The sequence below is a fragment of the Marmota monax genome, unplaced genomic scaffold (genome assembly GCF_021218885.2).
Source record: "Marmota monax isolate L192 unplaced genomic scaffold, Marmota_monax_Labrador192_F-V1.1 WCK01_AAM20220418_F8-fsc00015, whole genome shotgun sequence".
Classification (NCBI taxonomy): Eukaryota; Metazoa; Chordata; class Mammalia; order Rodentia; family Sciuridae; genus Marmota; species Marmota monax.
Genome location: NW_026692194.1, coordinates 23,439,020 through 23,459,726, shown reverse-complemented (window position 1 = coordinate 23,459,726; position 20,707 = coordinate 23,439,020). Strand labels below are relative to the sequence as shown.

General features: G+C 44.7%; 2 long non-coding RNA genes and 1 other non-coding gene across 4 annotated transcripts in view; 2 read left to right on the top strand and 1 right to left on the bottom strand.

The window, feature by feature from the left end:
• The window catches only part of LOC124079581 (uncharacterized), a 29,988-nt gene that overhangs the window by 2,023 nt on the left and 7,258 nt on the right, over positions 1 to 20,707 (top strand). Inside the window, exons 2-3 of the long non-coding RNA XR_006847399.2 lie at positions 280 to 1,459; positions 1,616 to 3,593. This is a non-coding gene — a long non-coding RNA (uncharacterized LOC124079581). The remainder of the gene's footprint in view (positions 1 to 279; positions 1,460 to 1,615; positions 3,594 to 20,707) is intronic.
• LOC131423511 (uncharacterized) lies at positions 730 to 20,244 on the bottom strand. Of its 2 annotated transcripts, none has more exons than XR_009225195.1 (3): positions 19,065 to 20,244; positions 10,081 to 10,151; positions 730 to 858 (listed from the first exon to the last, which is right to left on the bottom strand). It is a non-coding gene; the product is annotated as an uncharacterized LOC131423511 (long non-coding RNA). The 2 variants fall into 2 exon arrangements; XR_009225196.1 differs by having other exon boundaries at positions 19,212 to 20,244.
• On the top strand, positions 18,980 to 19,072 carry Trnai-uau (transfer RNA isoleucine (anticodon UAU)). The gene is given in 2 exon segments: positions 18,980 to 19,017; positions 19,037 to 19,072. It is a non-coding gene; the product is annotated as a tRNA-Ile (tRNA).

Sequence of the window (20,707 nt, the reverse complement as noted above, 5' to 3'; positions counted from 1 at the left end):
TCACACCCACCTTGGCCACTCCCTCTGCCTTCCCCAGGTGCCTGGCGGTGGCCAGTTTTTCTCAGCATTTCAGATGTAAAGTCAAATCCCAGATCGTTGTGAAGCAGGATTCCCACTCACCTGGCTGTGACTCTCCAATTCCCTCTCCACTGCCTCTCCTCTTTTCCCCCTCCTTCTCCTTTTTATTTATTTAGCACATTTTAGCTGAGCATTTCTTTCTAGACTATAGTGTGGTACTCAAATAACTCAAACCACCTTCTTTATTTTTCTCATCTACAGGTAATCAGAGACAATGCAAACAATGACAAAAGAAACGCCAAGGATCTATGATGTGTTGGGTTTGCTCTGGGTGTGTGTTTGTTAAATGGAAGGATGAGTGGGTGGGTAGATGAAGGCCTGAATGAATTTACATTAGGAGAAAAAAAAAACCTGCTTTCAGTTCAATGATGTACTGTTACATAGTACAAAGGAAAGAAAAAAGAATGATAGTTACCCTGTATTTTAGTTGATGTAGTCAAATAATGTGAATAATTGAGGCCCTAAGTAGAATTTTTAGGATATGAATTAGCTACATAAATCTTATTCACAGGCTAACCTCCTGCTGCATAATCACTGTCAGTTGTGCCCTCTGGTTTGTGGTGTATAGATAAACACCATGTTTAGTGTACTGAATTGGCAAACCTCTAAACTTGGGTGTTGGTCTCCTTTTGACTTCAGTGTCAGAAAACGGACAGCTCTTCTTTAATCCAGATGTTCTAGTATTGTTCAGTTTGGAGTTCTTCTGGATATCTACCCTTGTGGACCTTACCTTCTCCCAGGAGCCAGCTTTCTCCTCTGCACAAAGAAGCTCACTTGTACCTGAGATCAGAAACAAAGAGCATCTACCCTAGAGCTCATCAGAGCTATCCTGCTTACTCTGCTCTTGCTCTGTGTCCCCTCAATGGAGTGCCTGAGAGGTGGCTGAGACCATGTTCAGCAAAGATGTTTCTAGGCTTTACTGAACATGGCTGGTGATAACTGTCTGATCCTTCAATCCTTTTATATGCTGAACTACTTGCTCCAGCTGATCCATTTCCCAGACTACCTTGGTCTGTCTCTGTCTCCACCTTCCCTCCCTTTCATATGAGTCAGCAATGTTAAAGTACAAACAACTTTATATGAATAAAAGGACAAGATCATGAACCATATGGGTGAACAAACCAAACTCAGTTTCTTCTACTCTACTCTCACAATGCAGATCACTTTTGTGATCCCAAAATGTGTAGGGATTTTTTTCCCACCAGCATGTAAACAATCTGTCGTGCAGTGGACACCTGATTCAGTCTGATCCCATCTACTGGGAGATGATGTCTGATTTCACAGGATGAGGTTTCAGTACCACAAGACTACCTCCACTTCAGACACAAGTCTGTCTCTTTTGTGATACTGGGGACTGAACCCAGGACCTCACACATGTTAGGTAAGTGGTCTGCACTCAGCAACACCCCCTACCCTCTTTATTTTTTAATTTTAATTGATTAATTAATGAACTTGGTACTGGGGATTGAACCCAATCCAGGGTGCTTTTCCACTGAGCTACATCTCCATCCCTTTTTAATATTTTATTTTGAGACAGGGTGTTGTTAAGTTGCTGCGGCTGGCCTGGAACTTGTGATCCTTCTGCCTAAGCCACCCATGTAGCTGGGATTACAGCCATGCACCACTGGGCCTGGCCATAAAGGCTAATTTAAAGGATACAACAAGCAGTCAGATGAAGAGATACACAGGGCAAGGTCTGGAAGGGTCCTGAGGGCAGAAGCTTCTGTCCCCATGGAGTGGAGTGCACCACTCTCCTGGCTCATCAGTGAGTTCTTGCTCATCTTCCTGAAAGTTCCCAAGTGTTCTGTTTTTCAGAAGTTCTGTGAACCCTGTCCTTTGGGTTTTGTGGAAAGCTCAAGGCATAGGCATAACTGAAGCATGCAAAGCCATATAAAAATAATGTCAGACAAAAACAGTTTGATCTAATGTCTTAGAAAGAACACGCCAGAAAGTCTGTTTGTTCAGATTCTTCTTGGCCTTTCTGTGCAGCATCCCTTCCTGGTATCTGGAGCAGGAGTCCTTCTGGATATTTTATATATATTCAGAAGTGATATGTGTGTGTGTGTGTGTGTATATATATATATATATATATATATATATATATACACACACACACACACACATATACAATATCATGTCATATCAGAACTGGTTATTTGAAAATCTAGGTTCTGGTTTTGATGTCTCTTTACCTTGAGTTAGTAACAAATCTGTCTGAAAACTTCTAGACATAATTTTTTGGGAGGGGGTTTGACTATCATTGTGAAGACATTCTCTGCTTAGAATATAATACTAAATATTTCCATTAGATCAAGCTACTGTGTTAAAAAAAAAACAAGGATCAAGGCTATTTGAGTAACTGCTTAATATTTTTATTTCTGAATGTTGTGTTAAAGTGCCCCACTATAATCCCTAGTCAATTTCTCCTTATACATTAACAGGCTTTGCTTGATATGTTTTGAATCTATGTTGTTAAATGAAAAAGGGCTCTTGACTAGTTTATCTTCTGGTTATAGCCTGCCTGCCTTTTTTCCTTCCTTCCTTCCTTTGTAGAACTGGGCGCTAGGAAATTAAATTCTCTTTCTGTGACAGCCTTGTCTTTGAGTCCTAGGTCAATAGAAAATTACAGCAAGATAAAGCAGCACCTGCAAAAATGAAAGTAGGACACCGAGACCCCAGAAAGTAGAGAGCTCAAAAACCACATCCTGGCTGAGCTGTGGCAAGCGTTCTGCTGAAAGCATCCCTAGAGTCTGCAGAACATCCTGCTCCTCACAGCACCCACTGACCCCTCCCGATCCTTATAAACCCATAAAACCCCTTTTCCCTGAGAACTCAGGACTCACACATCTCTTGGAGTCTGGCCTCTCTCCTCTCTTGGAGAGTGAATAAAATATTTTACTGCTAATTGCTCTCTGCCTGCAAATCTCTGAACCGTGCAAGCACCATCTCTACTCCAGGCACCATAACACTGGGGATTGTAGGGCTTCACATATTAGGCAAGGACTAAGCCACATCCCCAGCCCTTTTTATTTTATTTTGAACACAGTCTCACTAAGTTGCCTAGGCCTAGAACTTTCAGTCCCTAGCCTCCAGAGTAGCTGGGATTACAGATGTGCACCACCACCCCAGCTTTGTAATGTTTCTTTTATTACTAAGAAATATTTCCTCTTAGTTTCTTTTCACCTTGACCTCAACTTTGGAAGATATTTATATTGCTACGCCTGTTTTCTGTGTTAGTATTTTCCATTTCCCCTTCTGCTGAATCGTGGCTGCCTTGGTGACATGCGGTAGAGCTGATACTTGTCACAGCTGAGGCTGGTCCTCAGAGGTCTTACAACTCAGAGCTCATCACCTGGTGTGCTGCTGCCCCCATGTGCAGAAGCCAGTGCTAGCCTCTGGGAGGACTTGGAGAGAAGGCGGCTGAGAGCAAGTGCCAACTGTGTAAGGCCATCTTAGATAACTGCAGCCATGAGCGAACTCAGCGGAACCTGGCGGGCCTGCCCAGCGGAATGCAGGTAAATTACTGACCTGCAGATCATGAGCAGATGAAATCGTTGTTATTGTAAGTCTTTAAATTGGGGGTTGGTGGTTTAGCACCGTAATAGTTAACTGAAACAACAGGTATCTGTTTCCCTGTAACCTTTTTGTTTTTAGGTATACTTCTCATGAATGGCACATTGCTGGAGTGTTTAAAAAATCCAGTCTGATAAGGATGTGTTATTTAGGAGTTGGATTCAATCTTTTCATATTTAATTATCAAAATGCTTGTACCATTAAAAGAGAAAATTCCTGAGCTAGTAAGAGTGGTGCACACCTGTAATCCCAGCTACTTGGGAGGTTAAGACAGGAGGATCTGAAGTTTGTTGCTAGCTTGTGCAATTTAGCAAGACCCTGTCTCAAAATAAATTAAAAATGGCTGGGGATGTAGCTCAGTGATAAAGTGCCCCTGGGTTCAATCCCCCATAAAGTGGGTGGGACAATTCCTTAGGCCATTTATGTCAAATAGAGTTTATCTGAGCAAAAACAAAATTAAATGACTCATGAATTAAGCAGCTCCAAGAACCAGAGTGGATTCTCAGAAGTCCAACAATGGCATCTGAGGGTCATTACAGAACAATGGAAGTGGTGCATAGAAAATAGTTGGCTATAGCTTAGTCAATCAGTAAGTCAATTGGTTAGCATTTAACCATCCAAAGCTCAGGTTCCACCATTAAACTCCACATTGACTTGGTCTGTTGGGCCCAGTGCAGGTATCCAGCCCAAATCCACAGCCTCCCACAAATTTTAGTTAATGGTGTTCATTCCGATATCTTGCGTTTTCTAGTTACCATGCTGTGTTCATTTTGGATCATTACTATAGTAAATTACCACAAATTTAATGGTTTAAAATAATACCAACTATTGTCTTACTGCTCCGGAAATCAGTAGTCTGAGTGGGTCTTGCAGGCTAAAATTTAGGTATGTTAGAGCTGCATTATTTCTGGAGGCTCTGGGGGGAAAAATAATCTGTTCCCTTGTCTTTTCTACCTTCTGGAAGTCACCTGCATTCCTTAGCTTGGGCCCTTCCTCTGCTTGCCTGCCCTTCTGCCTCCCTCTTTTCCTCATAGAATCCTGGAGGTTTCACTGAACCCACCCAGATAACTCAGACAACTTCTCCAGCTCCTTATTTTAATCACATTTGCAAAATTCCTCTTTGACACATGAGGGGACCTATTCACGGATTCTAGAGATTAGGAGATGGAGTTTTGGGTGGTTTTCCACCCACCCCTTCTTGTTTCTTCTTCTTTTCTCTCTTTCTTAATCTATCAAGATGCTCATAGCTGCAAGTAGCAGAGACGCCAGTAAAACAGCGGCTTAACTGACAGCGCACTGGAAGTCTCACATCCCTGGGCACCCAGAGGAAGAACAGGCTGGGGCTTAGCAGTAGCATCACACACCCTGGTACTTTCCAACCCTGCTGGCTGCTCTCTGCAGTATCAGCTTCATCCCAAGGTGGATACCGCCAGTGATGGCCGTCCAAGTTGGAAACTTCCTATTCACACCCTCTGCAGGAGAGCAAGTCGGTTACCCACAGCTTATCCACATTTTGGGCTGGGTAATTCTTTGTTGTGGGGGTTGAATTGTGCATTGACCAGTGTTTAGCAGCCTCTCTGACCTCCTCCTACTAGATGCCAGCAGCTGCCTTAGGGTTGAGACAACCCAAAATGCCTCCAAGCTTTGCCAAATGTCCCTGGGGGTCAAAACTGCCACCAGATGAAAATCAGACATATTTACTGGCCTTAATAGGCTCAAAAGCCCATACTTGAAATAATTTTTTGGGAAAGGGGATGGGATACTGCTTGGCTTAATCAAATTTGGGTTTAGACTTGAAGCTGAAGGTGGAATCAGCCTCCTGCAAAATCCCTGGCTGTAACTGGGCTTGGGGGTCAGCTACAGGTCCACCATACCTGGCTTTTCCCTCCTTTTAACTCCATATTCTATCTTATGTGTCTATTAGTTATTCTTTAAATAAATGCATGTATTTAAGTTTGTGAATTTCTAATAAGATATGTCGTTAATCAGAATCCATCTGAACAAGGCAAGAACCAAGGAGTCTGAGACAGCTTTAACTTCCATCTAGAATTTCCTACTGGCAACTTCTATGCCATACTATTTGGATTAATGTTGACTTTTTTTGGGGGGTGGGGGTGGGGGTGTTGTACCAGGGATTGAACTCAGGGGCACTTGGCCACTGAGCCACATCCCCAGCCTTCTTTTGTATTTTATTTAGAGGGTCTCACTGAGTTGTGTAGTGCCTTACTTTTATTGAGGCTGGCTTTGAACTCTCAATCCTCCTGTATCAGCCTCCCAAGGCGCTTGGATTACAGGCATGTGCCTCCATGCCCTGCTAATATTGACAATTTTTTGAGTGTGTGATGCTGGGGATTGAACCCAGGGCTTTGTGCATGCTAGGCCAGCACTCTACCAACTGAGCTATATTCCCAACCCTTAATGTTATTGCTTAATGTAATGAGCAATAATTAGATGTTTAGTATGTTTTACTGTCGCTTCTCACTGCTAACTTATTATCACTTCTCATATCCCATTATCTTTTCCTGGATATTGTGTGTGTGTGTCTTTGGAGCTGAGAAATTCTTTACTAGTTTTTCAAAGAAACATCATTTCTTATCTATTCTCTAGTAGTAACTTCTGGGATTCTTTTAATGAACGTTGGGAATTCACTCTTCTTTCCTCCCCTTTCCCTTGTCCTACATTCTGGGAATATCCTTCAGCCTAATCTCCTGGTTTACTGTTTTTCATTTACTTGATGTATTCTCCTATTCATCTCATCTACTGAGTTTTGAATTTCCATGGGTTCTTATAGTTGGTTCCATTCCATACTAACTTTATATTTCATGGATGTGATATATTCCCTATATCTCTAAGGAAATGATTTATTTAAAGATGTGAACTTTATATTCATGAAGTTAACATTAGCTACTAAAAACCAATAAACTGCTCCAAAGGCAGTGGACCAACATGATAAAAAGGCTTCTCGTTCCTGAAAAGACCAATGGAAAGGTAGTGTGCTTTGCACAGCCATGTAGGGACCTGATTGACAGAAAGTGACAGATGATCCTCTCTCTTTAACCATGTCACTTCTAGTATTGTCTGGATATCGGCATCCAGCAGATGGAAGCGGGGGTGGGGGCCCTTTACAGACCTACCTGGCTGGAGGGGTATGTACCATGTTTTATATATTCTACTGGCTGGAACCCACTCAGGTGGTCTTACCTAACTCTTTGCCTATGGAGAAAGTCCTGGCTGGCTATTTCTGAGGAGAAAGCAAAGCAGGATTCCTAAACAGCTTGCTAGCTTTTGTCATAAAGTCTGTGATTTCTCCCAAGTATAATCTTCCATCTTTGGAAGATTTCCTTTTGATGGCCTTTTAAAAAAAACATTTATTTTTTAGTTTTAGGTGGGCACAATATCTTTATTTTATATTTATGTGGTGCTGAGGATGGAACCCAGTGCCTCATGCATGCTAGGTGAGCACCACTGAGCCACAACCCCAGCCTGATGATGGGCTTGGTTTTTTCCCATGGTTTAGTGATCCTTGTGCAAAGTCATCTTTATGGTTGGCCTTCCTTGTTTGCAGAGCATGCTTGAGGGAAGAGGAAAGAATTATGTTCCCTGCTATTTTCAGAGGCAATGGGGGATAGGCAAGACCTGCTACCAGGTAGGCATCTTAGCAGTTGGGTTCTTGGGCTTAGGTTCTCTAGTTTCTCCTGGGTGGTCTCAGTCACCTCAGGTACTGCCCTGTGCCTCCCACATTCTTTGCTACGAGAACTGACAACCCCATCACTCTTGCTCAGGGTCATAATGGGGTGTCCATGGGGGACCATGTACTGCCTGCTGCTGCGTCAGCGCTCCAAGTAATTTCCCTAGCAGTCAACCCTAGATCCCTCCTACATCTCCACACACCCATTGGGTAGGAAGCACCCTTTGGCTGCTCCCACTGCCCTTAGCAGGACCCTGTTCTTGGCTCTCCTGTGCATCCCAGTCCACAATCTTTTTTTCAATCTAATCGTGCATTCTTTTCGGCATCCCTTGCGGGTTCCGTTCCTCAGATGCCTTGTAGTTCAAGGTCCAGTGAAATTCCCTCTTCTTGTGTTCTTGTATATTTATGTATTTACTTAGTTCATATTTCCATATTTCATTTATTGGGTTTAGTATTCAATATTTTGAAAAACTGCCAGTCTGAGCCAGGTGTAGTGGTGCATGCCTGTAATTCCAGCCGCTTGAGAGGCTGAGACAGGAGGACTGTGGGTTCAAAGCCAACCTCAGCAATGGCGAGGTGCTAAGCAACTCAGTGAGACCCTGCCTCTAAATAAAATACATAATAGGGCTGGGGATGTGGCTCAGTGGTCGAGTGCCCCTGAATTCAATCCCTAGTACCAAAACCAAGAAAACCCAAAACTGCCAGTCTGCTTCCCAAAGTAGTGGCACCATTTTCCATTCCTTCCAGCCACGAGAGGCTTCTGATAGCCCCACATCCTGGCAGCATTTGCTGTTGACTGTCCTTTAGACCCCAGGATCTCACACTCTCAATTCCATACTCACTTCTCAGAACTCCACGGAAACTGTTGATATTTGGACCTGCTGCTCACCCTACAGTCCTCAGATAGCCCCCTCTTCAAGGAACCACAGAGGAACAATTTTGCCTGGGTTCAGTGTGTGATGTGAAGTCCGAGGGTTCACCAGTACAACAGCGATAACATCCTCTCTGGCTTCCACATTCAATCCCCATGAACTGAAACTGTAGTTCAGAATATTAACTAGTGCCCCCAAGGTTACCTGGCTGGTAAATAGAGGCACCAGGATGTAAATGAATCCATACCCAACTGCACGTGTGTTTTTTCCATTGCTTGACTTTGGTGAATATTGATGTGTTGAGGGTCTAAAGTTAGTGTGTCAAAGTGGTGTATAGTTAAAATCAAATTAGAGAGGGGCATGGTGGCACACGCCTGAGCTCCCAACTACTCAGGAGGTTGAGACAGGCAGATTGAAAGTTGGAGACCAACTTCAGCAACCTAGTGAGACCCTGTCTCAAAATAAAATTTAAAAAGGGCTGAGGATGTAACTTAGTGATAGAATGCCCCTGGGCTCAATCCCCAGTATCACCAAAAACAAAAGAAGCAAACAATAAAAAAAAAATCGAATTAGAAAACTCTTAACCAACTATTATGCAGAACATGCAGCAATTCTTAGATACTAAGTTTGGGAGCCACTGTGCCAGACTCAGCAAAGGAAATATCAATAGAAAAGTCCATGTGATGAATGCTTGGCCATTTGGCCCATTGGCTTTTAAGATACTGCTCTCATTTCTGGGTGAGTGGAGGAGGGGTGGTGTATCCCTGAAGGTTCCTGTTTGCCTGCGGGGTCACTGTGTTGTGTATGTTAAGCCCTTGTGCCAGTTACTGTTTTTTCAGCTCTAAGCTCACTTGCTAGGCTCTGTATTGTGAGTCTGGAAATAGGAATCTGCACACTATCTGTGCTTTGCCAGTTGCCTCTGTGTTAGGCTCTGCCCAAAGGAGGGGAGAAATGGATGCTGCTACTCAGGAGGCTGGGGCAGGAGGAGCACAAATTCAAGGCCTGTCTCAAAATAAAATTAAAAGGGCTGGGGATATAGCTCAGTGGCAGAGTGTATGCTTAGCTTGTGCAAGGCCCTGGGTTCAACCCCCAGCAATGCACAACAAAAGTAGAAAAAATACAGAACAACAACAAAACCGCAAGCCGAGAGAGAGAGAGAGAGAGAGAGAGAGAGAGAGAGAGAGAGAGAATATAAAGGTGGAAGAAGGGAGTGGTCCTTCCCCATTTTCTTCCTGTCTGTCATCTCTGCTGGCTCCATAAAAAGATTTGCTCATGACTGGAATTTGTGGTTCAGAGAGGGTCAGGTTCTAAGGTGGAGGCATCAGATAATAAAACTGCCTGGCCCTCCAAAACACTGCCTCATTAGTGTGATCAAAATTGGCTGCTGGCTGAGGGTGCAGCCTGCTACCCAGCTAAGACCCTGCTGGGCAGGGCAGGGCAGGACAGCCAAGAAGAGGCTCTTCCTGGACAGGTCAATGTTAGCTCTTAAAGACTCTTTGCAAATAGAACAGCAGGTTTATATCTCCCTCTTGCTTCACAGGCAGAAGTCCCTTTGGGAGACATTCACAGGCCAGCTCTGCCCTGAGCTTCAGCTTAGTTTATGTATCTGCTACATTTCCATTATTCTCTTGCTCCAGGGCCAAGGGGCTGTCCCTCCCTCTTTCCTCCCATGGAGACATTCTACATCTGGTTGGTCCTCTTCCTCTCTTTGCCAGAGGTTATTGACTGCTACAAATTTGTCTGTGTTAGCCACTGCCCTCCCCAGTGTCCTGTGGCCTTTCCCTCATTCTTCCTGGCACGGATCCACATTATGAGTATTGTGAGTCTGGAAATGGGAGTGGGTGAGAGTGGACATGTGCTGGTTCTTACCAGTCCAGGAAGTGATCCAGGGGCACATTTTTTTGTAGCCCAAGTATTATGGAGAAATTCATATCTGTTACCTACAAATAAGAAAACAGAGGAAAATCATGACTTCATTCTATCACTTCTGCAACTTAATAAAAAAGACCAAAGCTCAAAAGCCAGAAACAAACCAAACCCCAAACAAACTCTAAGTAAACAACCATTTTATAAAGCTATGCAAATGACCAATAAGCTCATCAAAAAATGCTCAACATCATTAGTTGACAATGAGATATATTACATACCCATGGAAAGGCTTAAAAAGAAAAAAAAAATGACACTGAGTGTTGACAAGGATGTAGAGCTACAGAACTCTCCACAAGAGGGTAAAGGTAATTCAAAAATAGGAGAAAATGTTTGCAAATTATATATGTGATAAGGGGTTGATATTCAGAATATGAAAGAACTTTTAAAACTAGGCTACAAATGTCCCATAGAAAATAATGGAGCTCATCCAACCAGTTGTTGGCTGAAGAGTCATGAACATAAGTTTTTAGTGCAGTTGCTTGTCTTTCTTTGGCCCCACAAATTGGTCTGTCCCACTAACCTCCAAATTTTGATCAAGAGATCATTCTGAGTGTGACTGAGTTCTATGGCTGCTTCTGTTAAGACTCTTTCCTCCTCCTTCCAAAGGGAAGTCCCCATGATTATCAGTGCTATAGACTCCAAGATCTGCCTTCTGTATCTGGCCCATTAGGTTTAGGTCCAAACATTGTTAGGCAGGAGGATCCCACTCTACCACTGAGCTCCAGCCCCAGCCCTTTTATTTTATTTTGAGACAGGGTCCCACTAAGTTGCACAGGTTGAACTCAAACGTGGGATCCTCCTGCCTCACCCTCCCAAACTGCTGGGATTACAGGTGTGGGCTTGCTGCACTCAACTAATCAAATCTTTTGCTCATTTAAAAAATTGGATTGTTGGGGCTGGGGATGTGGCTCAAGCGGTAGCATGCTCGCCTGGCATGCGCGGGGCGCCGGGTTAGATCCTCAGCACCACATAAAATAAAATAAAGATGTTGTGTCCACCGAAAACTAAAACTAAAAAATAAATATTGAAATATTCTCTTTCTATCTTTAAAAAAAATTGGATTGTTGGTAGTTTTTTGTTTTGTTTTTGTTATTGTTAGGACTCCTCACATTAGAGAATCTAGTCATTGGGAAGCCCCAGTATGCCTGGGCCCTAGTCTTCATCTCTCCTGTCTTCACCTCTAGCTGGTCTTTCCTATATTTCAAGGTAGGACCTTTTGGCCACCATCCCAAAGGGCTTCTCTGAGCCCTGGCTAGTGTCTCTTGAAGGTAACCCCTAAGGGGCACTTTCCTAATGGCAGGTATTCCAGGGTCTCCTCAGGTGGCAAAATGATCAGTCTGTTCTATGTAGTGTTAAGGCAGGACTCCTCAATCATACAGCTTTACAATGTACTCTTATAAATCATATAATGTCGCTACGCCTCAATTTCCTCATCTGTGAAAGGACTGATCATGCTGCTTACTTCATAGTTGTTGTGGTGAGGGCTGTCATGTAGATTAAATGATTTAATAAGGTGTAAAGTTCCTGGAGATGTCCCTGACACATGAGAAGCACAGTACAAGTGTGTGTTTTTTTTTTTACCCCCCCCCCCACTCCTGTGTTCTCCATATTCTTTGAAGTATTTTGTTCTCGAATGACAAGTGAAAAGAGTTTGTGCATGTTATATCAGCCAGGATCCAATCCTGAGACAGGACACTGGGCCAGTTATGTGAACAGGGAAAATCTAATGTAAAGATTAATAACTTGTTAAGAATGGGGGTTAAGAATACAGGATTAGAACTGGGTATGGTGAAGCACACCTGTAATTTCAGTGACTTGGGAGGTTGAGGGCAGGAGGATGGCAAATTGAAGCCAGCCTGGGCAATTTGGTGAGACCATCTCAAAGTTAAAAAAAAAAGAAAGAAAGAAAAGAAAGAAAAAGAGAAGAAAAGAAAAGAAAAATGTTCAGTGGTAGAGTGCCCTTGGGTTCAATACCCAAACCCAAACCCAAACCCAAACAAACAGAAGCAAAAAAAAAAAAAAAAAAAAAAAAAAGTCCCAGGAATAACAGATAAAGGAGCAGCCACTAGCTCTAGGGCTGACACTTCCCACCGCTCCCCACCTAGGCTGAGAGCCAGAATTCTGGGGTGAGGGTGTGGCAGTGGCTCAGTGGGTGGCAGAGAAGTTGGCTGAGGCGCTGTAGGCAGGGCTGGCAAGCAGGAAACTGTCTGCTGGGTTCTGGGAAGCCGCCCACAGGCAGCTGTGCTATAAGAGCCAGAAGAAAAGTACTGGACCCAGGAAGAGAAGCCCCTTCAGTGTTTCTCCAGCACTTTTACTGGCAAAGCCTAATGATGGCACAGCTGCCAGAGGACCTTTGATTTTAGGGCCCAGTTACAGGATGACAGAGCATGTGAAAGAAGGGCACATTTGGAGCAAAGAAGCGCTAAGTTGATTGAGTCCCCTTCCATCTGTGTTCTCATAATTTAAAACATTTAAAAGGGAATTTTCCCAAATCCTGTCTTATGTATTTATAGTACTGCAAAAGGGAGCTATGGGAGGGTGACCATATGCTCCAGATTGTGTGGGACAGTCACAATTCATACTTGTTGGTCAAATATTATTAATAGTGCCCCTTTTCATTCTCAGCAATGTCCCCTTTTGGAGGAGGCAACGTGATTACATTAGCTACGGATGTAGCAGCTTTTATCAAATCCTCCCACTGAAAGTAGTTAGAAAATCTGTAACTACTAATAATGACAACAGAACCCCCCGCCCCGGCCCCCACGACCTGTCCCCCAAACAAACAACAACAACAAAAATCAAAAAATGTTTAGAGGCAATAGTGAGCTTCCAAGCTCATCCAGGAGTTAAGGGACTGGGATTCCAAGGAGAAAAGAAGGTCCTTGTGGTGAGCTTGGTACCCTGAGTCACTTTCCTCTTGGAAGTGTTTGCTGGGTTTTAAGTGGGAGAAACCAAGAGACTGAAAAGCTCAGCAGAAAGCAGTAGCCCACAATAGTAATATATGATAAAAAATGTACATCTGAGTCCATCTAAAAGAGCTATTTTTATAAGTATAAAAATAAAAATTCTATGTGACACGAAAGTACTGTGTTAGCTAAAATGGTAGCATTTCCTCCCTTAATGATACATACAATAATGGTATATTTTACAATGCAGGGCATCTTAGATTAGAGAAATATTTGTTCACAAGTGTGGATGTTTCTATGAAGGAGAATCCTATGGAATCTGCTGGATCAAAGGATATGTGCATTTCAAACTTTGATAGATTCTGCTAAACTGTCTTAAAAACCAAACCAAACTAAAGAGTCTCCATTTCCCCACACTCTTGTCAACACTGTATGTTAAAAGTCTTCTAAATTTTTCCCCATCTGACCTGCTCTCACCCTTTCTTCCTTTTGGCTTGGATCCAGAGTGAAGGGATCTGAGCTTCCTCAATTTACCACCATGCTACACTCTGTGTACTCTGCTTGAACTTTGGAGAACTTGGGCCTTGGGACCCACTCATCTGTCTCCTCCTATAAATAAATAAAGGGTGATTTCCCCACACAGTGCTCGTGAGACTCAAGGACTATCTGGACAGGAAGGACTTCAGGCATGGCCAAGTGCAGGGGTTCTGAAGAGGATTCAAGAGGGTCCACCCCATGAAAGATGGCAGTGGCATCTTTTAGATTTCTATTTAGAAAAGTAATTTAAACTAATTGGGCTGGGGATATATGCCTTGCATGCACAAAGCCCTGGGTTCAATCCCCAGCACCACCAAACAACAACAACAAAAAATAATTATTAAGACTCCCCGCAACACTTCAAATTGAATCAATCACTTTGGGAGCCTCTGGATGCATGTTGATCAGTACACACAGCACTCCCTGAATGCCAGATGTCTGTCCATGTGGCAACTGCCCAGGTGGTTCCTCCTGTGGGTTTCAACTTCTCTAAAGCAATGTTTTTGTAGTCGTGACTAAAACAAATTTTAAAAAATATATTTTACTGAAATAAAGCCAATGATGACCATAAAATATTCTGTAAACTTGAATCAAGATGATTTTCATTCATTAGATCCACAAATTTGATTCCACTAATCAGACTGTTTATATACCTCATCAGGATATCTCTTGCATATCAGAAATTAGAGCCTTAAAGAAAAAAATACAATGACTGTTATATCCAGTTTGGTCTTCCATTATTAAGAAGAAAGATCAGCCATACTCACTTTGTTACTTGCAGAATGGTACTTGCATACAGCAATCTTTCTGTTTCATCATGTAGACATGAAAACATGAAAGTAATAAAAATATACCACTTTTTTTTAAAGTGCAAAAGGCATAAATTTCAAACACTCACTTAGGAAAGCAGTTTTTGTCTATTTCTGATGTTATAATGAGTCATTAAGTTTCATACATTTTAATATATAGTACATTTGTTCCAATACCAAATATGACAAGTATTTTAAAAGTTTTTTTGTTAACAAACATGCCTTCTTCTTATATAATTAAATTAAACATTTTGCATTACTTGGTAAATGGGACAGTGTTGATACTAGTCTTTTTATTCTATAGGCATTACTGTTTTAAAATTACACATGGATCTAAACTAAGTTTGATTGTATTAAAAAACCACTCCTTTAATATGTATCTTACACAATTTATTAAATGATTAAAATAATTTAATGGTGATGGTAAGAGTTACATGGTAAAAAGAATTTTCCAGTCAAATGGACTTATTTAGTCTAGGTTCTTCCATTTATTTATGATATCTATTTAGGCCTCTACAAAGACCCATATACTTATCAACTCAGTTACATATGAAATTCTTTACAAGTTTTACTTTCTTTTAAAACACTTTTATAAACCTAAATACCTTTTACAATTTACTCAAGCCTGTACTTAAGTTTTGTATGAAATCCCCTGTTTGAGACCAAGTAATCTTTACAACAACAACAACAAAAATCTATCTTTTGAACACAACTTTAAATAAGCTTAATTCCAGCCTACTTTGGAACCATCCTAACATGAAGGACAAGAGGCGGAGCTCAGGTGGGGCTGGCCTCTTGACAAATCTTAAAGTGTTTTATTTCTGAAGTTGATTTTTGCCTCTTTTTTAAGGAATCCTTCTACAAAGTACTTATATATTGTTTGCTGATCTATCTGAATATCAGTTAACACAAATTACCCCTGAAACATAAATCAAACAAAAAGGCCAAGAGACCTCTTAACTTTCTTTTTGTGGAAAAAGTGGCAAAATGTTTTCATATGGCACATTGTCAACCTTGAAACAAATCAGGCTTTCCTTATATATTCCTCAATTTAGAGATGAGGAAATGAGTCCCAGAGGGAATGAGAATTATTTAAGATCTCTTATGACCAAAGAAGATCACAACTAAGACTCCTAGCTCATTGCTCTTCAGAGGCAGTCTGGGTGCAGGTAAGTGATTTGGAGGTCTCAAGAGGCTTCTCCTTTTGTCTCAGACTCTGTCCCTTTTTCAATATTACCCTTTCTAGGTTCCTTCCTTAGGACCCTCAATTTCCTTGGGGCTAAGCTATTTAAGTTCCTTTTATGAGGTGCTGACTTCCCATCGCACACAGTCAGGATCCATCACTATCTTCTGAACTAGTAAAGGATTGGAACCATGAAAGGTGGGGCAGAAGAGAGGGACCTGGATTGCCAGTGGCCAACTCTGCTGCTCTTGGTTTACCAGGTGGGCTCTGCCCCAGAGACTCAGAAGGGAGGAAGGGCAGATTCTGCAAATGCTATTGGGATTTCAGAAGATGCAGAGAATGAGTCCACACCTTATTTTCTTGTTTACCAGGAAAATTAACCCCTTTCAATTTAGGGGGGGAAAATTATCCCTACCCTGTAGCAAGACATATATTTGCCTTTTCAGCCTGTTCCAACTTTGGAGGAAGTAATGTATTTCAAGGGACCACTCTCAGCTGCCCTTGATTTACCCTGGATTTGTCCACACATTCTCAAAGGAGCCCTAACCCTGTCATGCTGTAAACAACTCTGCAGCCCACCACCTGCCTGGTGCCTTGCAGGGTATCAGCCACTCCCTTTCTGAGCTTCTCTTTTTTGGGGGGAGTACCAGGGATTGAACTCAGGGGCACTTGACTACTGAGCCATATCCCCAGCCCTATTTTGTATTTTACTTAGAAATAAGGTCTTGCTGAGTTGCTTAGGGCCTAGCTAAATTGCTGAGGCTGGCCTTGAATTTGCAATCCTCCAGTTTTAGCCTCAGTCATTGGGATTACAGCTGTGTGCCATCACCATGCCCAGCTCACAAGGCTCCTTTCTTCTTAGGGTCTCACTGAGTTGCTAAGCCTCACTGTTGCTGAGGCTGCTTTGAACTCTTGATCCTTCTTGTTTCAGCCTCCCAAACCGCTGGGATTACAGGTGTAGGCTCCCTCACCAGGGACAAGGCTCCTTTCTCTAGGTGAATAATCCAGTCTGCACATGGCTCTGAGCTTTCTACAAAAAGATTCAGAAGGCCCCTGCTCTACACAGAATCTATTGCTGCCTCCTTGTCAACCTGACCACTTGTTATCTCTTCTGCTTGAATTTCAAGACCTTCTATACTCTAGTATCAAACTACTGCCTGCTATTTTTCACCCTAAAATAACCTGTTATTGTGGGCAAGTCACCATCAAGGTCACCGTACCCATGACCTCAATTCTGCTCCTATGGCTTGTGCATGCTGGTTATTTTCACCAAGTGCCAAGATCATCCTGTTGTTTGCTTTTCTGGGAGGGCAGAGGTCACCAAAAAAGGTGACCAATATCCGGGCACAAACAAGATGAGTGCGTCAAGCCTGAAGGAATAAACAGAGGGGGCAGTGGCAGATTGTGGAGGTGCTGCTACTATACCCCCAGGAGGATGCAAATTCCCAGCGGAGTTATCAGGTAGTGTGCAGAGTGCCTAGGGGCAACAAAAATGCTCAAATTTTAGTTTTTGAAAATGATTAGAAATAATGAACATATGTGAATAAAATAATATAAATCCAGCCTGGGTTTGTTAGGTGCAGGACAGGCTGAACTAAGTTGTCTGCAGGGCAGGCTGAATAGCTGCAGGATAACCCACACACTCAAACCCCCCTGTCTGTCCTTTATCACCTGTTTGCATCAAGTCTGAACACTCAACCCCACTCAAGGCTGAACACTCGACCCCCACTGTCTAGTGCAACGGAAACCCACATCTAGCCCCTGCCCCCTCTGCCTGAAGGCAGAAGATGACACTACTGTATGATCCAATCACTGTATGCCAACAAGGCAGTTTGCAGACCCAGAGACCCCATTAGATTTGGGCTATTAAAAATTCCCTCCTGCCATTCCTCTCTCTCTTGCTCTCTGTCTTCTCTTGCTTTCACTTTCCCTCTCACTCCTCTCCTCTTCTCTCTTTGTTCTCCCCGCCTCTTTCTTTCTCTCTTTTCTCCTCTTTTGCACTGCTGCAATAAAGATCTCTTGGTCGCTCTGAGTGTTGTGGTCACTGTCCTTTCAGGATTAATCTTTATGCCATCGCATTTTTAAAGTATACTTTTAAAAGAAGTTCTCTTTCCCTTTCCCTCTCTCCCCATTTTTTTTTTTTTTTTTTTTTTTTTTGGTATTGGGGATTGAATGCAGGTGCACTTTGCCACTGAATTACATCCCTAGACTTTTAAAATTAAAAAAATATATATATATTTTCTAAGAGAGTCGCTAAATTGCAGAGGTTGACCAGAAATTTGCGATCCTCCTGTTTCAGCCTCCCAGTAATAGGGATCACAGTGGGGGGGGGGGCATCGTGCCTGGCCGAAACATTATTGTTTAAAATGAAGGAAAGGGGTCCACAAGGACAAAAAGTATGGTCCAGAATAGTCATATTCACTGGGTACAGTGTTTAAACTTTCTGTTTTTTTTTTATGGATCTTTGGATATTTAAATTAGAGCTCCAGGTTTCAAATAATTTTAAAAGTTGGTTTTAAAGTTAGGAGAACAAAAATTAACATTCTGTGGCTCAATAAAACACGTAGGGTTGAGGGAGATGCTGAAACCTCTCCAAGATCAAGGGTGATGGACTGCAAGTGGCGCGACTCCTCTTCAGGGGACAAGCCTTCTGCCCGGAGTGCCCAAGCCCTCGCTAGGGTTGCAGGAGGAGCCCTAGAACTCCTGGCGGGTGTAGCAAGGCCCCAGGCTGGGGCCCTGCGGCGCCAGGTCTAGAAGGTCGGTCGCCGCCCCCAGCAGCCCAACCTTCCGGCCCGCGCGCCCGCCGCCGGCAGAGGCCGCCCTCGAGCAACTCGGACACAATCTTCCAAAGATTTCCGGGCTCCAGCATGCCACCTGGCCGCCCGCACCCCGCGGAAAGTCGTTCGCGCCTTCCAGCGCACTTCTCGGCTGGGGTCGCCGGGCAGCGAGCTGTTGCCGCGGGATATCTTGAGTCTCCGAGCCCAGGCCCCGCCCCTCGTCTCGCGTCATCACAGCCGCGAGGCCTGCCTGCCGGCTCCCAGTGCTGGGTCCTGCCCCTCGCAGCCCTCTCCTAGGAGTGAAGCCCCGCCGAGTACGCGGTGTTGGCTTGTAGCCGCAGGGACCAGGCCGCCTCTCCCACGGCGCTGCCCGGGACGCGGCCTGCGCCCTTTGCAAGGCCCCAGTTCGGCCATGTTAACCCGCCCTCCAGCCCCGAGGGGAATACTCGTAGGTTTTTCCAGCTTGCTGGCCTCGGAATAGCCAGGCAGCATGTGTATGCCCAGCCGGAAGTTGCAAACGACCGGGTCCGAGCTAGGAGCCGCGAGTGGCAGACGCGCATGCTCCGCGGAAGCCCGCACCCGGCCGAGTGAACCCTGATAGAGCTATCGCGAGGACGGCTAAGCGGAGCTCCAGTGGCGCAATCGGTTAGCGCGCGGTACTTATACAGCAGTACATGCAGAGCAATGCCGAGGTTGTGAGTTCGAGCCTCACCTGGAGCACGGCCCCTTTTTTAGATATCCTGAAGATTCATTTTATCTCCTTGCCGAAAGGAGACTTCTCAGTTCCTGTCTCGAAACTACTCTGCCTCAAGTCGCGCTCGGCCACTAGCAGGAAGCACAGCGCAGTGGAATCTTATACCTGTTTCCCGATCGGTTTGCAACATCCAGCACTCGAACCCAGTCGTCCATCTATCTGCCCCCATCTAGTTATTCTTCGGCGGGTCTTTAATGTCATTCTGTCCTGGGGATGCGGCCCGGAGGTGCTTGAGCGCTACCCGGTGGCGGTCACGCTTTCGGGGCGAAGGGATCGGATGCCCCGGTGCTCCTCCCTGCAGGGTGAGCCCTACCTCCCGGCGCCGGGAATGAAGCCTGGGGTCTCAGCCGCGACGCTCGTCCTGGGGCGGGTGCAGCCAGGCCACACTCCTGGCGTGGCGGCCCGAGGCGCACAGGCGGAGCCGGGACGATCTGCTCCCCTGACTTTTAACTAGCAGTAACCACCTTCTTACTGCCCCATCCTTGGGTTCGCGCAGACCCCCGGCCTGCGGGCCCTCTTCCCGGTCGCAGGCGCCCCGCCCTCTCGCGGTAGCTTTGCAGTTTGAGAAAAGTGCCCGGGGCGTTTCCTCTCCCCCCGGCGCTGTCACTCTGAAGTGGTGGCGCTAGCTAGTGGTCTAGAGAGGAGACGTTTTCTAGGGCTATTTGAGCGGCAGGCCCCCAATCCGGTTCAGGAGTTTTCTCCGGGGACAGACTCCCCGCGCCCGTGGCCAATTGGGGTTGGGGCCAGCTGGACACTCCTCAGGCTGCTGTGAGGCGCGGGGGCACTGTCGAGGGGTGGGTGAGGGCGCCCTGCGCGGGCGGTGTGGGCAGAGCGGGAACGTGTTCAGCTCGAGCGGGGCGGGAGCCTCGTGGACCGGAGCCTCGTGGACGTGTCCTCTCGAAAGGGCGGTTTTCAGCTGCTCTTACGAAGCGCGAGTCGTTAATTTCCGGGATGGATGTAATGTATAACCCAGAGTGGAGAAACGCAGGGTCCAGAAAGCTCTAAGAAGAGGATGGAGGGTGGCGCTCTCGTCGGCTTCCTCGGCGCCCATCCCAGCCGTCGGTGGCTCTCGCCCCCCCAGCCCCGGTTCCGGAGGCAGCCGCAGTGCCGCGAGCAAGTCCGCCCACCTCACCTCATCCTGGGGCGCAGGGCCTCCGCCTTCAGCTCGGGGACTCGTCCTCTGCAGGGTAGCGCGAGCCCCCCAGTAGAGATCCAGCTCAGGCTTGGAAATAAATAGAGTCTTTATCCATTAAAAAAGGTGCTCATTTTCTTCTTGAAAACTTTATTATAATATAAATCGCATATCATATAATTTACCCACTTAAAGCGTACGACTCAATTACTTTTAGTATATTTATAGGTTTTTGCAACCAGCTCGCAGTCAGTTGTTGAGTAATTTCATCACTTCAGGAAGAAACCCTTTATCCCTTTAGCTGTACCCCTGCGGGTCACATAATCTCCCCACCTCACATCACGAATCTACTTCCTGACTCTATGGAGTTCCTACTTCTGAACTTCTATAGGAATGGAATCATCCAGCATGTGGCCTTTTGTGTTTTTTTTCCCCTTCCATTTTCCATAAGGTTTTCGAGATTCATCCA